Source organism: Oryx dammah, unplaced genomic scaffold (genome assembly GCF_014754425.2).
Source record: "Oryx dammah isolate SB20612 unplaced genomic scaffold, SCBI_Odam_1.1 HiC_scaffold_27, whole genome shotgun sequence".
Lineage (NCBI taxonomy): Eukaryota > Metazoa > Chordata > Mammalia > Artiodactyla > Bovidae > Oryx > Oryx dammah.
In genome coordinates, this window is record NW_024070211.1 from 132,760,859 (window position 1) to 132,785,051 (window position 24,193).

Consider the following 24,193-nt stretch of genomic DNA (forward strand, 5'->3'; position numbering starts at 1 on the left):
ATTTCTCAACAGAAACAATATAAATCAGAAGGAATGGCACAGTATATTTAAAGTGATGAAATGGAAGAACCTATAACCAAGAATACTGTACTATCAAGATTTTTATTCAGATTTGATGGAGTAATCAAATGTTTTACAGACAAGAAAAGTTAAGAGGATTCAAGACTACCAAATCAGGTTTACAACAAATGCTAAAAAGAACTCACAAAAGAAGGAAAAGACCTACAAAAAGCAAACCAAAAACCATTAAGAAAATGATAATAAGATCATACATATTGATTGTTATTGCTGTTCAGTTGCTCAGTCATGTACGACTCTTTGCGACCCCATGGACTTCAACATGTCAGGTTTCATTGTTCATCACTAACTCCTGGAACCTACTCAAACTTATCTGCATAGAGTTGGTGATGCCATCCAACCATCTCATCCTCTGTTGTCCCTTTTTCCTTCTGCCTTCAGTCTTTCCCAGCATCAGGGTCTTTTCCAATGAGTCAGTTCTTCCTATCAGGTGGCCAAAGTGTTGGAGTTTCTGCTTCAGCATCAGTCCCTCCAATGAATATTCAGGACTGATTTCCTTTAGGATGGACTGATTGGATCTCCTTGCAGCCCAAAGGACTCTCAAGAGTCTTCTGCAGCACCACATTTCAAAAGCATCAATTCTTCAGCGCTCAGCTTTCTTTATAGTCCAACTCTCACATCCATACATGATTCCAGTTTGTCAGTTCAACATAGGAGCACTTCAACAGGTAAGGCAGATATCAGCAACTATAAAGGGGGACATTGACAGTGGCACAATAATAGTGGGGACTTTGTCATGTTGCTTTCATCAATGGAAAGATCAGCCAGACTGAAAATTTGCAAAACACAGTCTTTAAAGGCCCTTTAGACCATGTGGACTTAACTGACATATATAGAGCATTCCATTCAAAAGCATCAGAGTACACATTCTTCTCATGTTTACAGGGAACATTCTCCAGGATTTACCATATGCTTGGTGACAAGATGAGCCTTGGAAAATGTAAGAAAATTGACATCACACCAAGCATCTTTTCTTATCACATTATGACATTAGCAGGAAATTACAAAAAAAAAAAAAAAAACTATAAAAAACAGAAACATGTGGAGGCTAAACAGTATGCTGCTAAACAACTAATGGATACTGAAGAAATCAAAAATGAAATTTAAAAAAGTACTTTGAAATAAATGAAAGTTGAAGCATAATGGTATGAAACCTTTGAGATTCAGAAAAGCAGTTCTTAGAGGAAAATTTATAGCAATTCAATCTTACCTCAAGAAATAAGAAAAAATCTCAAATAAACCACCTAACCTTACACCTAAAACAACTAGAGAAAAAAGAACTAATTAAACCTAGAAAGAAGTAAATCATAAAGATCAGAGCAGAAATAAACTAAAAAGAACAAAAAAAAAATCAACATAAAGGATCAATAAAACTAAAAGCTGGTTCTTTAAGAAGATAAACAAAATTGGTAAACCATTAGCCAGACTCATCAAGAAAAAGAGAGAAGACTAAAATCAATAAAATTAGAAATAAAATAAGAGAAGTTTCAATGGACTCCATGGAAATACAAATGATCATAAGAGGCTACTATGAACTATATGCTGATAAAATGGACAACTTGGGGAAAATGGACAAATTCTTAGAAACATGCAGTCTCCCAAGACTGAACCAGTAAAAAATTTAAAATATAAGCAGACCAATCACAGCATTGAAACTGAAACGTTGATTTAAAAACTTCCAACAAACAAAAGTCTAGGACTTGATGGCTTCATAGGCAAATTCTGTCAAACATTTAGAGAAGAGTTAACAACTATCTTGAAACTGTTCCAAAAAACTCAAGAGAAAGGAAAACTTCCAAACTCATTTTATTACACCATGGTCACTGTGTTACCAAAACCAGATGAAGATACCACAAAAAAGAGTGTTACAGGCTACTATCACTGATGAATAGAGCTGTAAAATCCTCAAGAGAATAAATACTACTAATCTGAATCCAACAATACATTTAAAAGATCATACATCATGATTGAGTGGGATTCATCCCAGGGATTCAAGTATGTTTCAATATCCATGATCAATGTGATACACCTAATCAACAAACTGAAGAATAAAAACAATTTATGATCACCTCAATAGATGCAGAAAAGTTTTTGACAAAATTCAGCACCCATTTATGATAAAAATTTCCAGAAAGTGAGCATTTAGGGAATATACCTCCACATAATAAAGGCCATATATAACAAACCTACATTTAACATCATAATCAATAGTGAAAAGCTGAAAGCTTTCCTCTAAGATAAGGAACAAGACAAGGATGTTCACTCTTGCCACTTTCATTCAGCATAGTTTTGGAAGTCCTAGCTACAGCAATCAAAGAAGGAAGAGAAGTAAACAGAATCCAAATTGGAAAAGAAGAACTTAAACTGTCACTGTTTGCAGATGACATGATACTATCTATAGAACTTAAAGATGCTACTATAATACTACTAGGATTCATCAATGAAAATGGTAAAGTTGCAGATTACAAAATTAATACACAGAAATCTGTACATTTCTATACTAACAATGAAAGATCAGAAAGATAAATTCAAGAAACAATTCCATTTACCACTGCATCAAAAATAACAAAATATCTAAGAGTAAACCCACATAAGGAGACAAAAGACTTGTACTCCAAAAACTATAAGATATTTATTAAAGAAATCAAAGACACAATAAAATGGAAAGATATACTATGCTTGTGGATTGGAGTAGTCAATATTGTCAAATGACTATACTACCCAAGACAACTACAGATTCAATACAATCCTTATGAAATTACCAATGGCATTTTTCACAGAGCTAAAACAAAACAAAACAAAATCTCAAAATATGTATGCAGACACAAAGGACCCTGAATAGTCAAAACAGTATTAAAAAGGAAAAACAGAGCTAAGGTAATCAGGCTCCCTGACTTCAGAATAAATTACAGAGTAACAGTCATCAAAACAGCATGGTACTGGTACAAAAATAGAATTATAGATTAGTGGAGTAGGATAGGAAATCCAGAAATAAACCCATGTACCTATGGCCAATTAAGGTATGACAAAGGAGGCAAGACTACACAACACTGAAAGACAGTCTCTTCAAGAAATGTTTTGGGAAAACTGAATAGCTACATATTAAAAATAAAATTAGATAATTTTTTAACACCACACACACAAAAAAGCTCAAAATGGGTTAAATACCTAAATGTGAGACTGGACACTATAAAACTTCTAGAGGAAAACATAGGCAGAAAACTGTATAACATAAATGGCAGCAATATCTTTTTCCATCTATCTCTCAGAATAATGGAATTAAAAACAAAAATAAACAAATGAGATCAACTTAAACTCAAAAGTTTTTGTACAGCAAAGGAAACAATAAGAAAAATAAAAAGGCAACACACAGATTGGGACAAAATTTTGCAGATGATATGAGCAATGAGGGATTAGTTTCCAGAATTTATAAACAGCTCATGATGCTTAACAGCATCAAAACAAACAACCCACTCAAAAAAAAAAAAAAAAAAAAAAACCAATGGGCAGAAGATCTAAATAGATATTTCTGCAAAGAAGACATACAGATGGCCAAGAGGCACATGAAAAGATGTTCAACATCACTAATTATTTGAGAAATACAAATCAACACTACAATGAGATATCACCTTACATCGGCCAGAATGGCTATCATTAAAAAAAAAAAAACAAAACCCATAAACAATAAATGCTGGAGAGGGTTTGGAGAGAAAAGAACCCTCCTACACTGTTGGTGGGAATTGTACAACCACTATGGAGAACAGTATAGAGATTCCAGAATAAACTAACACTAGAGCCACCATATGACCCTCAGTCCCATTCCTGAGCATATATCTGGAGAAAAACATGATCCAAAAGGATATCTGCACCCTGATGTTCATTGAAGCACTATTTACAATAGCCAAGGACATGAAAACAACCTAAGTATCCATCAACAGAGAAATGAATAAAGGAGATATGGTGCATTTATACAATGGAATATTACTCAGCCATTAAAAAGAATGAGATAATCCTATTTGCAGAAACCATGATGGACATAAGGGTTGTCATACTGAGTGAAATAAGTCAGACAGAGAGGGAGAAAGATAGTATGACCTCCCTTAAATGTGGAATCTAAAAACAAGTGATACAACTGAACTTACTTACAAAACAGAAAGGAACTCACAGACTTAGAGAACAAATTTATGGTTGCCTGTACACACTGCTGTATTTTAAATGGACAATCAACAAGGACCTAGTATATAGCACATGGAATCTTCTCAAAATTATGTGACAGCCTGAATGGGAGGGAATTTTAGGGGAGAGTGAATACATGTATATGTAAGGCTGAGTCCCTTTGCTGGAGAGTTGAAGCTATCACAACATTGTTAATTGGCTATACCCTAATACAATATAAAAAGTTTAAAATAAGTAAATAATGATGGTGAAAAAATAAGTTGAATTTCAAAACACTAACAGAAAATAATCTGAAGTGGAATTTAAGAAAGCAATCCCATTTGCAGAGCAACAAGGAGAATAAAATACTTATGAAAAAACTTACCCAAGGATCTGAATGATGTATACACTGAAAACAATAGAATGTTAATGAAGGAAATTAAAGACACATATAAATGAAAAGGCATCCTGTGTTCAAGGATTGGGAGAATTTATATTGTTTAAGTATCTGTACTATGTTAAGTGATCTACAGATTCAATGCAATTCTTACAAAAATTCCAATTTCATTCTTTATAGAAATGGAAAAAGATCCTAAAATTCATATAGACCTACAAAAGACTCTGAAAAGCCAAAGCAATCTTGAGAAAGAAGAAGAAAAATGCAGGTGTAACACTCCCTCATTCCAAAATATATTATAAACATACAATAATAAAAATATTATTGTGGTGGCATAAGAAGAGACATATAGATCAATTAAATGAAATTAAGAGCCAAGAAATAAACACACATATTTATAGTCAACTGATCTTCAACAAATGGCATCTGGTCCCATCACTTCATGACAAATAGATGGGGAATAAACAAAAACAGTGAGATACTTTATTTTAGGGGGCTCCAAACCACTGCAGATGGTGACTGCAGCCATGAAATTAAAAGACGTTTGCTCCTTGGAGGAAAAACTATGACCAACCTAGACAACATATTAAAAAGCAGAGACATTACTTTACCAATAATGGTCCATCTAGTCAAAGCTATGGTTTTTCCAGTAGTTATGTATGGGTGTGAGAGTTGGACTATAAAGAAAGCTGAGCGAAAAATTGTTGCTTTTGAACTGTGGTGTTGGAAAAGACTCTTGCGAGTCCCTTGGACTACAGAAGATCAAACCAGTCCATCCTAAAGGGAATCAGTCCTGAATATTCATTGGAAGGACTGATGCTGAAGCTGAAACTCTCTAATATTTTGGCCACCTGATGTGAAGAACTAACTCCTTAGAAAAGACTCTGATGCTGGGGAAGATTAAAGGTGTGAGGAGAAGGCGATGACAGAGATAAGGTGGTTGGATGGCACCACTGATTCAACGGACACGAGTTTGAGCAAGCTCTGGGAGTTGGTGATGGACAGGAAAGCCTGTAGTCCATGGGGTCGCAAAGAGTCAGACACAACTAAGTGACTGAACTGAACTGATCTTCAACAAGGGTGCCAAGCACATAGTATATGAAAAGAATAGTCTCGTCATTAAATGGACCAGGGATAACTTGATATTCACATCAAGAAGAATGAAATTGGGCCCTTATTTCACACCATACACAAAACCAACTCAACATGGATTAAAGACTTAAATGTAAGACCTGAAACTGTTAAGCTACTAGAGGGAAATAGGGAAAATATTTCTGACACTTTTTCTTCACAAAAATTTTTGGTCACAACACCAAAAGCAGACAACAAAGTTAAAATGGATAGGTGAGACTGCACCAAATTAAAAAGCTTTTGCATAGCAGAAACTGTGAACATAGTAAACGTATGGAACAAGAGAAAATATTTGCAAACCACATAATGAATAAAGGGTTAATATCATGGTCCCCTGAAGAAGGGAATGGCAAACCACTTTAATATTCTTGCCTTGAGAACCTCATGAGCAGTATGAAAAAGCAAAAAGATGGCTGAATGGATAATGACAGTGTGGTTTATATGTATATAAAGTGTAATATTAGCCAGAATTTTAAAATGAAGGAATTCTGGCCTTTAACAGTATGGATCTACCTGAAGGATATGATTCTAAGTGAAATAAGCATGACACAGAAAGGAGATAGTGTAAGATCTCATTAATATGAGAGTCTAAAACAGTCAAATTCTTACGACACAGGGTAGAACAGTGGTTGTCAGGTCCAGGGCGAACTGAGGAGATCCAGTCAAAGGGCCTGAAATTTCATTTAGGCAAGATCAATAATTATTGGGGAACTAATGTATAGCATGGTGACAATAATGAACAATACTGTACTGTGTACTTGAAAATTTCTAAGAACATAAAACTTTAATTAAATCTTTTTAATACACACAAACACACACACAATGGTAACTATGTAAAAGTAATAAATAACTTATTTAGCTTGATTGTAGTGATCCTTTTATAATGTATACATATAGCATAATGTTACCACAATCAAAGACAACAAGCCAATCTGATCACACAGACCACAGCTTTGTCTAACTCAATGAAACTAAGCCATACCCTGTGGGACCACACAAGACGGATGGGTCATGGTGGAGAGGTCTGACAGAATGTGGTCCATTGGAGAAGGGAATGGCAAACCACTTCACTACTCTTGCCTCGAGAACCCCATGAACAGTAAGAAAAGGCAAAAAGATAGGATATTGAGAGATGAACTCCCCAAGTCAGTAGGTGCCCAATATGCTACTGGAGCTCAGTGGAGAAATAACTCCAGAAAGAATAAAGGGATGGAGCCAAAGCTAAAACAACACCCAGTTGTGGATGGGACTGGTGACAGAAGCAAGATTCGATGCTGTAAAGAGCAATATTGCATAGGATCCTGGAATGTTAGGTCCATGAATCAAGGCAAATTGGAAGTGGTCAAACAGGAGATGACAAGAGTGAACATCAACATTCTAGGAATCAGTGAACTAAGATGGACTGGAATGGGTGAACTTAGCTCAGATGACCATTATATCTACTACTGTGGGCAGGAATCCCTTAGAAGAAATGAAGTAGCCATCATAGTCAACAAAAGAGTCTTGGATGCAAGACTTGGATGCAGTACTTGGATGCAATCTCAAAAAAGACAGAATGATCTCTGTTCATTTCCAAGGTAAACCACACAATATCACAGTAATCCAAGTCTATGCCCCGACCAGTAATGCTGAAGAAGCTGAAGTTGAACGGTTTTATGAAGGCCTACAAGACCTGCTCGAACTAACACCCCCAAAAGATGTCCTTTTCATTATAGGGGACTGGAATGCAAAAGTACAAAGTCAAGAAACACCTGGAGTAACAGGCAAATTTGACCTTGGAATACAGAATAAAGCAGGGCAAAGGCTAACAGAATTCTGCAATGAGAATGCACTGGTCATAGCAAACATCTTCTTCCAACAACACAGGAGAAGACTCTACACATTAGATGGACATCACCAGATGGTCAGCACTGAAATTAGATTGATTATATATTTTGTGGCCAAAGATGCAGAAGCTCTATACAGTCAGCAAAAACAAGACTGGGAGCAGACTGTGGCTCAGATCATGAACTCCTTATTGCCAAATTCAGACTTAAATTGAAGAAAGTGGGGAAATCACTAGACCATTCAGTTCAGTTCAGTTCAGTTCAGTTCAGTCACTCAGTTGTGTCCAACTCTTTGAGACCCCGTGAATCGCAGCATGCCAGGCCTCCCTGTCCATCACCAACTCCCGGAGTTCACTCAGACTCATGTCCATCGAGTCAGTGATGCCATCCAGCCATCTCATCCTCTGTCGTCCCCTTCTTGTCCTGCCCCCAATCCCTCCCAACATCAGAGTCTTTCCCAATGAGTCAACTGTTTGCATGAGGTGGCCAAAGTATTGGAGTTTCAGCTTTAGCATCATTCCTTCCGAAGAAATCCCCGGGTTGATCTCCTTCAGAATGGACTGTTTGGATATCCTTGCAGTCCAAGGGACTCTCAAGAGTCTTCTCCAACACCACAGTTCAAAAGCATCAATTCTTTGGCACTCAGCCTTCTTCACAGTCCAATTCTCACATCCATACATGACCACTGGAAAAACCATAACCTTGACTAGAATATTCAGATATGACCTAAATCAAATCCCTTATGACTATACAGTGGAAGTGAGAAATAGATTTAAGGGACTAGATCTGACAGACAGAGTGCTTGATGAACTATGGACAGAGGTTCATGACATTGTACAGGAGACAGGTAGCAAGACCATCCCCAAGAAAAAGAAATGCAAAAAAGCAAAATGGCTGTCTGAGGAGGCCTTACAAATAACTGTGAAAAGAAGAGAAGTGAAAAGCAAAGGAGAAAAAGAAAGATATACCCATTTGAATGCTGAGTTTCAAAGAATAGCAAGGAGAGATTAGTAAGCCTTCTTCAGCAATCAATGCAAAGAAATAGAGGAAAACAACAGAATAGGGAAGACTAGAGATTTCTTCAAGAAAATTAGAGATACCAAGGGAACATTTCTTGCAAAGATGGGCTCAATAAATGACAGAAATTGTATGGACCTAACAGAAGCAGAAGATATTAAGAAGAGGTGGCAAGAATACGCAGAACTGTACAAGAAAGATCTTCACTACACAGATAATCATGAAGGTGTGATTACTCCCACTCACCTAGAGCCGGACATCCTGGAATGGGAAGTCAAGTTGGCCTTAGAAAGCATCACTACGAACAAAGCTAGTGGAGGTGATGAAATTCCAGTTGAACTATTTCAAATTCTAAAAGATGATGCTGTGAAAGTGCTGCACTCAATGTGCCAGCAAATTTGGAAAACTCAACAGTGACTCCAGGACTGGAAAAGGTCAGTTTTCATTCCAATTCCAAAGAAAGGCAATGCCAACGAATGCTCAAACTACTGCACAATTGCACTCATCTCATATGCTAGTAAATAATGCTCAAAATTCTCCAAGCCAGGCTTCAGCAATACGTGAATTGTGAAATTCCAGATGTTCAAGCTGGTTTTAGAAAAGGCAGAGGAACCAGAGAGCAAATTGCCAATATCTGCTGGATCATTGAAAAAGCGAGAGAGTTTCAGAAAAACATCTATTTCTGCTTTATTGACTATGCCAAAGCCTTTGACTGTGTGGGTCACAATAAACTGTGGAAAATTCTGCTGGGAATACCAGACTACCTGACCTGCCTTTTGAGAAACCTGTATACAGGTCAGGAAGCAACAGGTGGGCATGGAACTGGACATGGAACAACAGACTGGTTCCAAATAGGAAAAGGAGTATGTCAAGGCTGTATATTGCCACCCTGCTTCTTTAAGTTATATGCAGAATACATCATGAGAAATGCTGGGCTGGAGGAAGCACAAGCTGGAATCAAGATTGCCAGGAGAAATACCAATAACCTCAGATATGCAAATGACACTACCCTTATGGCAGAAAGTGAAGAAGAACTAAAGAGCCTCATGATGAAAATGAAAGAAGAGAGTGAAGGAGTTGGCTGAAAGCTCAACATTCAAAAAACTAAGATGATGACATCTGGTCCCATCTCTTCATGGCAAGTAGATGGGGAAACAGTGGAAACAGTGGCTGACTTTATGTTTCTGGGCTCGAAAATCACTGCAGATGGTGATTGCAGCCATGAAACAAATAGATGCTTACTCCTTGGAAGGAAAGTTATAACCAACCTAGACAGCATATTAAAAAGCAGAGACATTACTTTGCCAACAAAAGTCCACCTAGTCAAGGCTATGGTTTTTCCAGTAGTCATGTATGGATGTGAGAGTTGGACTATAAAGAAAGCTGAGTAGTAGAATTGATGCTTTTGAACTGTGATGGAGAAGACTCTTGAGAGTCCCTTGGACTGCAAGGAGGTCCAACCAGTCCATCCTAAAGGAGATCAATCCTGGGTGTTCATTGTAAGGACTGATGTTGAAGCTGGCCACCTGATGTGGAGAGCTGAGTCATTGGAAAAGACTCTGATGCTGGGAAAGATTGAGGGGAGGAGGAGAAGAGGACAATAGAGGATGAGATGGTTGGATGGCATCACCGACTCAATGTACATGGGTTTGGGTGGATTCCAGGAGTTAGTGATGGACAGGGAGGCCTGGCGCGCTGTAGTTCATGGGTTCGCACGGAGTTGGACATGACTGACTGACTGAACTGAACTGAAGGAAGGAAAATCGCTCAGTCGTGTCCGACTCTTTGCGACCACATGGACTGTAGCCTACCAGGCTCCTCTGCCCATGGGATTTTCCAGGCCATAGTACTGGAATGGATTGCCATTTCCTTCTCTAGTGGATCTTCCCCACCCAGGGATCGAACCCGGGTCTCCTGCATTGTAGACAGACGCTTTACCGTTCAGCCACCAGGGAACTGAACTGAACATATAGCAAAAAAACCAAGTTGTATACCTAAAATATATATAATTTTTGTATGTCAAAGATATCTCTGTTGAATTATTAAAAAGATCTTTGGATATAGTATAAGCCTTATTTTCTTCCAGAATTAACTATATCTTCCTTTGTCAGGTAGGTGATCATTTTGGTTAATCAGAAGTGACCTGTTTTAAGTCTGGAATATGTATTTAGTTAATTTTAGTTAATCATGCTTAAATTTCTTGAGAGTGAGATCTTGCCTGTGTGTATTATAGATCCCTCCCTGTAGAAGCTTTGAGTTCCTTAAAAATTCCAATACTTTTCTCTCCTTTGTCTGCTCAGTACCCAGCCTTCCATCATAGTACTTATATACTATACTCAGCAATTTTGTTATGGGGAAAATCATTCTCATCCTGGGCTCTTACAGATTCCAATCCATCCACTGTTTTTCCTGAACCAAGTCAAATCCTCTGCTTATCCATGCACTCACTCAAGAGATGCCACCCCAAGTAAGTGGCTACTAGTCTCTACTCCCCAGGAAGAACTTATCCCTCTTTAGAGTATAATACTTTTAGGCTTCTTTACAGCAATGCCTCTCTAATACAGTGTTTTAATTTATTTTCTTTTAGTTGTTATAATGGGAAGATTAATATGATGTGAATATGTACATGCTAACCAGAGTTGTAAGTCTTTCTTATGTTACTTTTGCAGTGATCATCTCTTCTCCTTCCACCACATGTGAAATCCATGTTTGAGAGTGTTTTTGCGTGATGGTTGAGAGAGGTTTAGTTGTATGTGGCAGGGATGATGGGGGAGATAAAACAAGAAAAGTGTTGGTAAATCATATTGATAAATGGGGCTTCCAGTACCACTGGAAGGTCAAATCATGACATCACCTGTGAGACCAGTGGCTGCAGTTTTTCCATGTACTGAATGAGCTCCATGGACTTTTCATCCTTGGACATTATTTGACACATTATTCTTCAGGCTAAACAATAGAAAAATGCCTGTAACCAAGAACATAGCTTAAGGGAAATCATAGAAATGCTTTTTCCTAAAAATGGTGATGACAAATAGTAATTCTCACTTGGTTTGGCAGAAGGAAATTAGAATCTGTTTAGCAAAAATGACCCACAAACTGAATAATGTCAGAGGCAAGAGTGCTCTTTCCTTAGGCATGGGGTTGTTTCAGTTGCATTGTATCCTACTGTGATCATATTTTTCTTGTTTGATCTAAATCACAAGACAGGTCGGTCCCCAGGATTCCCAATGCTATACAGTAAACAAGTGGTGAAAACAGTAGTCTAAAATCTAGCACTCTTGACTCCCAGAGCAAGACCAACATTCTTTTAGTGTTTATAGGATGCCCCTGTGTGCAAGGTGCTATTATTCTGTTATCCCACCCGCAGATCCTCAAAAGCAGAGAAATGAGTGTTCCTTCTATTGTACTGCCATTAATCTACTGTTTATGCAGTAAGCACTTGACTGGACTGGATTTAGAGTTGAGGACCTGTAGAATAATTTTGCTTTGTCATGATTTGGAATATGTTATAGATTGAACTGTGTCCTTTCCCCCTAAAAATCTGTGTTTAAGTCCTAACTCCAATACCTTGAAATGTGACTTTATTTAGTAATAGGGTCATTGCAAATGTGGTTACTAAATGTGTGTGATAAAGTTGTGTAATTAGGAACATTGTGTTATTGCTCAGGTTCTTGAAACTGAGTCCAAGGTCATTAGACAGGTTCCTAATAAAATATGGCTGGGGTCCTAATTTAAAGGGGAATTTTGGACAGAGATGGATGCACATAGAGGGAAGACACTGTGAAAAGGTAGAGGAAGACACAGCCACCTACAAGTCAAGGACAGAAGTCTAGAACTGATTTTTCCTTCACAGGCTTCAGAAGAAACCCACTAAGCCCACAGCCTGATTTCAGACATGGAGCCTCTGGAACTGTGAGGCAGTAAATTTCTATTGTTTAAACCAAAGAAGAAAATTTATAAGACAAAGTAGAACTTTTCAGTACTCTTTCCTATGACAGAGTATTAGTCGCTCAGTTGTGTCCAACTCTTTGCGACCCCACAGACTGTACGGGTTCTGTGTAGGGGTTCTGAGCCTCCAGGCTCCTGTGTCCATGGGACTCTCCAACAAGAATACTCAAGTGGGCTGCCATGTCCTTCTCCAAGGGATCTTCTAACCCAGGGATCAAACCTGGGTCTCCTGTATTGCAGGTGGATTCTTTACCATCTGAGCCACCAGGAAAGCTGTATAATACAAAAAAATTATAGCCCAAAGATCAAATGTGGGAGAGAGCAAATTAGCCAAGATGGCATGTTCAGTCTCTCTCACCCCATGTTTCCTAAATAGTGACTGTGTAATAGCTGAGATCATTTGTATCACTGTGCATGCATGTCACAAGGTACTCACTTGGTCATGGGTTGTGTGTGGTATGCATATGTGTGAGTTCCATAAATTGGGGGGAGTTGCTGCTACCTCAGGGCTGTGTCCATCGGGTCAGCCACAAGAGGGGAGAACTGTGGTATGGCTGCTGCACCAGTGAAGAGAGAGCCTGTGTTACGGTTGCTGTGCCAGCCAGGAGAGTATAAATGTGTCTTCAGTTCCTTCTTGGGGAGGAGTCTCCTTCCAGCTGTGGGGCTTCTGGCTCTAGTCTCCTTCCAGCCTCTTAGCTCACATCTTGCCCACCCTGGGTTCAATGAGCAGTGTGCACAGCGAGATACAGAAGAAAATTGGCATCACAAGCAGGATGAACAGTGATACATCAAGCAACACATAATTTAATAAATATTGAGAAGAATATGAGTTAATAATATAAAATTCTATCCAGCATTTACTCTTGTGTAAGTATAAGATTATCATACAGAAAACTTGTTCTATTAAAAGTATCTTCTAGAAAGGGAAAAAACTATAAAAGAAACAACCTATGTTAAAGATTTAGTTATGTGCCCTCCTTTTACAGATTTATGACTGAGACTCAATAAGTAACTTGTCTAAGACAAATCTTAATGGTAGAACCAAGACTGATTCCTGAACTTGACTTCTATTCTGGGATCTTGTTTACCATATCTATGTTCTCTCAGTTTATGACTTAATCATATTATTTATTCACTACATTTTTACTTTAAATTTGGAATGTTTAGAAGTGATGAAATGTCTTCTACCCAACAACTCTCTAGTTTTTCTCAAAAATGAGCATAACAAAGACAGGATGAAGTTCATAACATTAGAACACTTTCTTAGCTTCATTAAGGTAAGAATTTTACACAAGAATAAGTTCACTTTACATATAATTTGGTTTGGCCAAAAAAAAAAACATTATGTAAAAGTCACAAACTTTAAAACCTCTCTAATCTATATAATAACTTCATATGTTGTGAAATGGCTTTCTACAATTTTCTTCAGATAGCCAGTTTTCCTGTTTTAGCTGCCTTATAAGAGCTTCTAAAGACTTCAATCTCCCTAGAGTTTGCTGTTCTTGTAACTCAAGGAGTTATCTTTGAATGTAGTTTAGACTTTCTGCCAAGGATATTCCTTATTTACATTGGTCTGCAGTAAAAATGCTCAATCTGTAAAACATCTGTCTCAAAGTCTATATCTCTGAGTCTTCAATATCAAGGTCTTTAATGTCCATTTCCACTGTTTCCACTGTTTCTTGGGCAGGTATAAAAGAATTAATTGTAGGTTTTGTACAAAAATTGTAATAACAGATTCTTTATCTGTTTAATTCTTCACTGTTGGAGTAATTGTGCTGAATATGAATGCATTTTCCTGTGCTGACTTAACTTCCACAGAATCATTTGTGAAGTGTGGGTTAGCAAGATAACTGGTAATTATTTCAAGTACTTTTTGAGTTTCCAAAGGCTGCTGAATACCCTCTGAATTTGAAGTTATTAAAGTAATAGCTGTAGAATTTAGATTCTCAAAAAATGTGTGCAAACCACCTATATCCATGTCATGGTTAACTAATGTTTCCAAGGTGGATTCTGGTTTTCTGGTATCTTATTTAACTGGACCAAGAGTTAGTATGTTATTTTGTACACTTTCTGGTTTTGAATCTGGTGGCTTTACCAAGGCAGATGATTCGAGTAATTCTGCATGTTCAGGAAGGACATCTTAACTGGATGCTTATTTGGCTCATTTGATGCAAAAGATTCTTCTGACTTGGTTTTCAGATATACTTCTTTCTCACTTTTCAATTTTTTCTTCTGAGATTTTTTTTTTTCAAGAGTCTTTCTTCTGATTGCCTTCAAGCAGAGAAAATATTGTTGAAATTGCAGATTATTTCAAATAGTAAATATCTCATCTGATGTCACAGAGTCAGGAGTAAAATATTCACTACACAGAAACTGGTATTTACAGGGAACCCATGAATCTCATTTCACATTCTTTAACCATTTTCAAGTCTTTCTTTGTCATACAGAGGAAATGGGTAAAAAATCAGCCTCATGTCTTTATTGTTTCAAGCCCAGTGGTTCTTACAGCAAATCTTACGGTGTCTTACCGTGACAAATGACACCATTAACACCTAGAAGTCAAAATTAAGGGAGAAATAGCAACAGTGTCCATTTTCCTATTGCAACCTCAAGGCTGTGAACAGATAACTCTGTACCTTTTTGATTCACTGCAGTAAACATTTACTGAGCACATCCTATGTGATAAGAACTATGCTGTGGATAAAAGTGAAAGTGTTAGTCACTCAGTTTGCTGTGTGACTCTTTGTGACCCCATGAACTGTAGCCCGCCAGGCTCCTCTGTGCATGGAATTCTCCAGGCAAGGATATTGGAGTGGGTGGCCATTCCCTTCTCCAGAGGATTTTCCCTGGCCCAGGGATTGAACCCAGGTCTCCTGCATTGCAGGTAGATTCTTTACCTTCTGAACCACCAGAAAAGTGCCATGATGGGGATACAAAAGTATGTATGCTGAAGATACAAAAGTAAATTAAGAAGCTATCTTAAGAAAAGCTAAGGAGTGACAGCACTCCTTTTGAGTGGTGCATGAGGGTGCTATTGAAGCCCAGAAGACAGAAGTTAGAGGAAATTTTCCAGGGGAGACAACTGGACTGAGCCTTATAGCCTAAATAGAAATTAGCCTAAAGTAGAAAAAAAAGAATGGCACAAAGTTAAAAGCACTGAGAGGTGAAACAATGTAATCCCTTAACGTTCCTGTGAATGGACAGATGTGCTGAACTGGACTCATGCACTCATGCCTAATCCCCTCCCTGCCTCCTCCCTGCACCCTAATGTCAGAGCTTCCCCTTTGCAGCCTTGGATGAAAACCTGTAGGGCTTCTGCAGAGGCCTTTATTGTGTAAGATGAGCCCTGCCTCCAGCTGGTGTCACCATGTGACAGACACAGGGGCAGGTGCTCCCCTAGAAAAAAACCCAGCAGCTGCTTATTTCAGGAGATTTACACTCATACTGAAATATTGCAGACAGAAGTAAGTTTTCTGCTTTAACTGTTAGATTAATTGAGGGATGGGTGGAGATGGGGGAGAGAGAGATAGAGAGGGAGGGAGAGAGGAGAGTGGTGAGGTCTTCCGCTGCCTGTAAGCTCTGCAAGGCAGGAGGCAGGTTTGGAGTGGCAGATGAGAGTGTAGAGCAAGCATATTGGCTCCTGCAGGGGTACTTACTTTGGATGTCAGTTGCTTGGGGAGCAGTCTGTTGGGGAGGAGAGGATGCCAGCCTGCTTTAGCAGCAATGAAAATCACAGTTCATTAGAACTAACAGTGCTAACAGTTAATGAGCAATGAGAGCAATCTGGCAGCTGTGAGCTGACGACTGTGGTACTGCTCAGGTGCCTGTGGTGGAGGCCCCTCTTTTCTCGCTTACTTAGACCAGACAGCACAGCATAGCACTCCCTCCAAGGCATCTGGCCTTCAGGCCAGTGATGTCCGAAAACCACAGTGTTCTCTAAACTCTATTTTTCCTGGCATACTGGATAAGTGCAGGGGAGGGGTGGGTGCAAGGAGAAAGGGCATGAAATGACTTAATTGTGTGATTTATGCTTCCTTGCCTGGCTCCATCCACACTATTTAGAAGGGAGATGCATACTTTCTAGTGAGTTCACTTCTTGCTATTAATGTTAAGGAATAGTCAATAAAAATGTTCATTTAAATTTTGAGGAAACATTGTTCAAAGTTAGTAGAATAAGAATATAAAATAAGTGATATATCAGTAAGATTTAAGATCATAAAGTGTTTGAAAGTATGCTTAAGTAATTTTAATGGTATCAGGAATTTTTACAAAATGATGAGAAGTAGAAAATCAGGATACAAAATTGCACATAGCAATGTTTTTCAAAGTACAGGTAAACAACACATTAATGGATATTGCAATCATTTTAATAGAATGCAAAGAATATATATATATATATTTTAATGAAGGATCAGAAACTATCATAATTTAATGCAGGTAGTAAGGAAATGTGTGGGCTTTCCTGGTGGCTCAGTTGTTAAAGAATCCTATGTCTGCAATGCAGGAGACACAGGTTCAATCCCTGGGTTGGAAAGAACCCCTGGAGAAGGAAATGGCAACCCACTCCAGTATTTTTACCTAGAAAATCCCATGGACAGAGGAGCTTGGTGGGCTACAGACCATAGTGGTCACAAAGAATCACATGGCTTAGTTACTAAGCCATCACCACCAAGGAAATGTATTGCTTTGTGAAACTTTTTTAGAATAATTCAAATAATAAAAAATGTTATTGGGCTATAGTCAATCTGAGAAAGAGTATGTATTATGTTTTTAGCTATATATATATATATATATACATATATATATTTAATGGACTTTCTCCATATCCTCACCTATGTTTGTAATTTTTAACTGTTTAAAGATTGCTGTCAACACATTTAACAAGGATTGCTTCTGAAAGTGAACTTATTGATGATTTATGTTTTCTTATTTTTGCTTTTCTGTGTCCTCAAACTTTTCTCTAAGCATATATCAATTTAATTCTCAGAAAACTGAGCATAAGGACTATTATAAAAGTAAAGTAATATGATGACCATCACATATAGAAGGACACAGCTCACTTGGTGGGAATGTCTTCAGCCTCACTATAGCTATTCTTTGTAGAGTATTAAAGGATAGTTGGGTTCTGATACATCACATTGCAAGAACCTTATTTTTATTGAAGTTTTAAAATGAGAATGCTATTAAAGTTTAAGAAAATAAAACTGGCAAAGGGACTAGGGTGCATTCATTTTTGTTGTTGTTGTTGTTGTTGATGCATAACAAATGACCACAAACTTAGTGGCTTAGAATACAACTCACAATTCTGTTGATTGAAATTCTGTTCTGGGCACAGCATGATTGAACTCCATACTCAGTCTTATGAAGATGAAATCAATGTGTTGGTGGTGTAATGGTCTCATCTAGAGCTTGGGATCTTCTAAGCTCATATGGTTGTGAAAATTCAATCCTGTGGCTATTTTCTTGCTAGTAGTCATTAGGGGCTTCTCTCAGTCCTGGAGGCCACCCACATCTTCAAAGTCAGTAGGGTAAGATATCCCTCAGAGTGACTTCCTCTCATGGCATGGGTCTCTTTTTCAAGGAAGAGCCCAGTACCTTTGAAGGACTCATTTGATCAGATCAGACCCACCAAAGCTAATTTTTGTCTTAAGCTCAACCAGTTTGGAAACTTACTTTCTTTTATTTATTTTTTTTTTTTGGAGAAACACTAGCTTTAATTTGTGTTAGGGTCAGATTATTAATAGCTTACACCATAAACATTATCGTTTTCGAATGATCACATATTAACTTATGAGAAGTATGTTTAGGATTACATTTTAAAAAAAACTTTTTTTTAACCTTTTTGACAAAGTAATATCTCTGCTTTTCTTTTTTTTTAATTTTTATTTTTACTTTATTTTGCTTTACAATACTGTATTTGTTTTGCCATACATTGACATGAATCCACCACGGGTGTACATGAGTTCCCAATCTTGAACCCCCCTCCCACCTCCCACTCCATATCATCTCTCTGGATCATCCCTGTGCACCAGCCCCAAGCCTCCTGTATCCTGTATTGAACATAGACTAGCGATTCGTTTCTTACTTTCACTGTAAAGTCCCTCCACAGCAGCACCTACATCAGTGTTGATTGAGTAAGTAGGAGTGGCCCCCTGGAGACCTTGGGACCCTTCTGAGTTCTGACCAGCACACAGAATGATGATGTGGGGCTGTTCAGAAGGAAGTAGCCTGAAGTCACGGCCTTTCAGCACCCACTTTTATAGGAGTTGTATATGGATCCAGAGCAGATCAATGAAATGAGAGTTGAAGATGTGGATGTATTTGTTGAGTATACTTTGTTCATAGACACTTTGCTAGGTGCCATAGATACACTATTTTCACAGATTGATAAGGATTCTCACTTCTCAGAGGAAGAAAATAAGACCCAGAGTCTTTAAACTTATGCATGATTATCCAGCTTGTGAGTAGCAAAGTTGGAATTCATGCCTAATCTACTTTTCTCATTGCTCCCTGATGGCATAATGAATAGATTGTGTTTTTAGATTAATTGATTGGGCCAACAGTTGACACAGTAAATGATTTTCCAGCTCTTAGCACCTCAGAAGGCTTAGTACAGTTTTGGCAAAATCTCATGTTCTGTGTCCCACCATTCCAGCATGTGCCAATGTTTGCCATCACTATTTATCCACAACGTTCCCCTCCTTGAACCAGGAGTAGTGCATGGGAAGCCATTAGCCAGGGACTAATTATGGCACAGTAGGTAATACCTGAGACAAGAACGAGTGTTCAAGGACTTAGGACTTTAAATGTATTACGATAAACTATACATCAGAAACACATATAGGTTTAATCTTTGAAAGTCATGTTCTTCTTTTGTGTTTAGGTGACCATGTATTAATAATATATCCACAAAACTTTGACAGCTACTAAAATCTGCTTATCTGTCACACTTTCTTTATTTCTAACATATCATTTTCATTGACTCATGCATTTTTCATTCATGCAATAGACAAGTATTAATTTCTTTTTATGTAAAAGTGAGTGTGCTAAATGGCAGACACCTCAGTGAGGTCTGACCTTGGCCCTCTATGTGCTCACAATGAAAGTTTAATACTGTTTGTCTTGGCTTCACTTTCAAATCTTTCTCTGTTTGTATCAATTGCCCCCTGATTTGGGAGTCTGCGTAGAATTCAAGAGCTTCTTGGTGGTTAGATTAGGAAGAGACTGAATGAAAATAAGCTCTAACTTGATACTATTTATTCACTGACTCATTTACACATCTATTCAACATGTTTTTATTGGGATCCCTAGAGTGCTGATAATTATAGATGAATAAAACACAGTACCTGCCCTCCAAATATTTACCATTCACAGGGAGGAGATTACAAATATTAACATGAAAGTGTCAAATAAGTACCATGAGTAGAATAAACACTTGGAAAAAACACAGAAAGCTTTGTGAAACTCCACCCTTCCCATGGAGTCTTGGACGCAGACTCCCACACCTGTCTCCCCTGCACTCGGCCCTACCTCACATCTGTCCTTTGCCCTCTGGATTCCTGCTATGGCCTTCTGACCATTTCTGCCCTAGTGTAGCTTCTCTAAGTCCCAGCTCACCTTCAACATGACTCTCTGCTTACTCTTCTGCAGGCCTTTGTTGTGGGGTTGCAGGGGAGCCTCCTCTGTGGAACTCTTTAGTGCCTCTGTGACCTGCTTTGATAACAGCAGTTGCGCATTTGAAGCAGCTGGATGAAGCCAGCTTTGACCAGAATTGCAGGTTCATAAGCAGGACACACAGCCCCCTCATGATTTGACCACAGCCTACTTTCTACCTTTGTTGATGTCACCTTTTCTTAACCCTCAAAACTCCTGCCATCCTGAATTCCCGAAGGCCTCAGACATGCCTGGAGGGCACATCTGCTGCTTTTATAGTCATCACTTCCCCGTCTCAGACTGTTTTTTAAAGTTGAGTTTATGGTTGATTTTGGCCTGGATATGTTATCTACCATCCTCTTGACTCCAGGAAAATCTTACCATGTATTTCCTGGTTCTTTAGACACTGATCCCAGAGCACCTGTGGATTTTTGTGGGTGCAGTTTTGTGCACTTACACAATACAGTCTTCAAATCCCTGGAAGTGACTTGAAGAAAAAGACAATATCTTCTGCATCTCTTGTAGCCCAAGATTAAATGAGGGCACTGTGTTGAATGAATGAATAAACAAATGAATACATGTTTTTATGTCCCACCATAACTGAGAGGAAGGAGTAATGATGAGATGACAAGTCTGCAGTGATTTAAGGAAGCATTTTACTTCACAACAAGATAATTCATTACCACTCTACTGAGACCCGTGTGAACCAGATAGTGTTTTAGATTTAAGAAAAACATTTGAATAAGTTTTAGCATTTTTGTAACTGTTTATTCATTCAATTCAGTTCAGTTCAGTTGCTCAGTGTATTCATGGCAGACAGATGGAGATAACAAAGTTATAAGGCAGAAAGATAGAGAGCATGCTTAGATGAGAAGACAAATTTGGCTCCAGCTTTTTCTTTCATATATAAACTCAGTTATCCGTTCACTACTAAAACAATTTTTGTTGTTGTAGTTCATTGTTCAGTCACTAAGTCATGTCTCACTCTCTGTGACCCCATGAACTTCAGCACACCAGGCTTCCCTGTCTTTCAGAAACTCCCAAAGTTGACTCAAATTCTTGAGTTTCCTCTAGTCCTTGATGATATCCAACTCTCTCTTCTCTGTCTACACCTCTCTTCCTGCCCTCAATCTTTCTTAGCTCAAAGTCTTTTCCAGTGAATTGAATCTTTGCATTAGGTGGCCAAAGTATTGGAGCTTCAGCTTCAGCATCAGTCCTTCCAATGAAAACTGAGTTGATTTTCTTTAGGATTGACTGATTTGATCTCCTTGCAGTCCAAGGGACTCTCAAGTCTTCTCCAGCACTACACTCAAAACATCAGTTCTTCAGTGCTCAGCCTTATTTAAGGTCCAAAACTCACATTAATACAGACTACTGGAAAAAACATAGTTTTGACTAGACAGACCTTTGTTGGCAAAGTGATGTCTCTGCTTTTTAATATGATGTCTAGGTTGGTCATAGCTTTTCTTCCAAGAAGCAAGAGTCTTTTAATTTCTTGGCTGAAGTCACCATCTGCAGTGATTTTGGAGCCAAGAAAATAGTCTCTCACTGTTTCCATTTTTTCCCCATCTATTTGTCATGAAGTGATGAGACCAGATGCCATGATCTTAGTTTTTTGAATGGTAGGTTTTAAGCCAGCTTTTTCACTCTCCTCTTCCACTTTCATCAAAAGGCTCTTTAGTTTCTCTTCACTTTCTGCCATAAGGGTGGTATCATCTGCCTATCTGAGGTTATTGATATTTCTCCCAGCAATTGTTATTCCATCTTTTGATTCATCTGGCCTGGCATTTTGCATGAGGTACTCTGCATAGAAGTTAAATAAGCAGGGAGACAATACACAGCCTTGACATACTCCTTTCCCAATTTGGAACAAATCTGTTTTTCCATCTCTGGGTCTCTTGCTTCTTGATCTGCATACTGGTTTGGCAGAAGGCAGGTAAGGTGATCTGGTATTCCCATTCCTTTAAGAATTTTTAATCTTTATTGTGATTTACACAGTCAAAGCCTTTAGCATAGTCAATGAAGCAGAAGTAGATAACTTTCTAGAATTCCCTTGCTTTTTCTATTATCCAGTGGATGTTAGTAACTTGATCTCTGGTTCATTTGCCTTTTCTATATCCAGCTTGTGCATCTGGAAGTTCTCAGTTCATGTACTATTGAAGCTTAGCTTGAAGAACTTTAAGCATTACCTTGCTAGCATGTGAAATGAGCACAACTGTATGGTAGTTTGAGATTATTTGGCCTTGCCTTTCTTTGGGATTGGAATGAAAACTTACCTTTCCCAGTCCTGTGTCCACTGCTGAGTTTTCCAGATTTGCTGGCATATTGAGTTCAGCAGTTTAACAGTTTAATCTTTTAGGATTTAAATAGCTCAGCTGGAATTCCATCAACTTTTGAGTACCTCCAGAGAAAAACAATAGAATGGGAGAGACTAGAGTTCTCTTCAGAAAAATTGGAGATACCAAAGAAACATTTCATGCAAAGATGGGCAGCATAAAGGACAGCAACGGTATGGACCTAACAGAAGCAGATGTTAAGAAGATATGGCAAGGATACACAGAAGAACTATACAAAAAAGATCTTAATGACCCAGATAACCCTGATGGTATGATCACTCACCTGGAGCCAGACATTAGGGAGTGTGAAGTGAATTGGCCTTAGGAAGCATCACTACGAACAAAGATGGTGGAGGTGAGGGAGTTAAAGTGCTGCACTCAATAGGCCAGCAAATTTGGAAACCTCAGCAGTGGCCACTGGAAAAGGTCAGTTTTCATTCCAATCCCAAAGGAAAACAATGCCGAAGAATGTTCAAGCTATTGCACAGTTGTATCATCTCACACGCTAGCAAACTTATGCTAAAAATTCTCCAAGCAAGGATTCAGTAGTAAATGAACCAAGAACTTTCAGATGTTCAGCTGGATTTAGAAAGGGCATAGGAACCAGAGATCAAAGCACCAACATTGAAACTGGATCACAGAAAAACAAGAGAAGTCCAGAATAATATCTACTTTTGGTTCACTGACTACTCTAAAACCTTTGACTATGTGGGTCACAGCAAAGAGTGGAAAATTCTTCAAGAAATGGGGACACCAGACCACCTTATCTTCCTCCTGAGAAATCTGTATTCAGGTTAAGAACAGTTAGAACCAGACATGGGAAAATGGACTGATTCCAAATTGGGAAAGCAGTATGTCAAGGCTATATATTGTCACCCTGCTTTTTAATATATATGCAGAGTACATCATGCAAAATGCCAGGTTGGATGAAACACAAGTTTGAATAAGATTGCCAGGAGAAATATCAATAACCTCAGATATGCAGATGATACCACCCTTATGGCAGAAAGCAAAGAGTAACTAAAGAGCATCTTGATGAAAGTGAAAGAGGAGAGTGAAAAAGCTGGATTAAAGCTCAACATTCAAAAAACTAAGATGATGACATCTGGCTCCATCACTTCATGGCAAATAGATGAGGAAACAATGGAAACAGTGAGAGACTTTATTTTCTTGGGCTCTAAAATCACTGCAGATGGTGACGTCAGCCAGGAAATTAAAAGACTCTTGCTTCTTGGAAGAAAAGCTATGACCAACCTAGACATCATATTAAAAAGCAGAGACATTACTTTGCCAATGAAGATCTATCTAGTCAAAGCTATGGTGCTTCCAGTAGTCATGTATGGATATGAGATTTGGACCAAAAATAAAGCTGAGAACTGAAGAATTGTTGATTTTGAACTGTGGTGTTGGAGAATACTCTCGAGAGTCCCTTGGACTGCAAGGATATTAAATCAGTCAATTCTGAAAGAAATCAGTCCTGACTATTCACTGGAAGGACTGATGCTGAAGCTGAAGCTCCAATACTTTGGCCACCTGATGTGAAGAACTGATTCAGTGGAAAAGACCCTGATGCTGGGAAAGATTGAAGACAGGAGGAGAAGGGGATGACAGAGGATGAGATGGTTGGATGGCATCACCGACTCGATCAAAAT

At 38.4% G+C, this 24,193-nt stretch overlaps 1 non-coding gene and 1 pseudogene across 1 annotated transcript; both read right to left on the bottom strand.

Annotated features, from left to right (window-relative positions):
* Positions 1-10,488: 10,488 nt before the first annotated feature.
* TRNAC-ACA lies at positions 10,489-10,559 on the bottom strand. Its single transcript has one exon. It is a non-coding gene; the product is annotated as a tRNA-Cys (tRNA).
* Positions 10,560-13,930: 3,371 nt separating this feature from the next.
* LOC120854171 lies at positions 13,931-15,098 on the bottom strand (annotated as a pseudogene).
* Between the last annotated feature and the right edge of the window lie 9,095 nt (positions 15,099-24,193).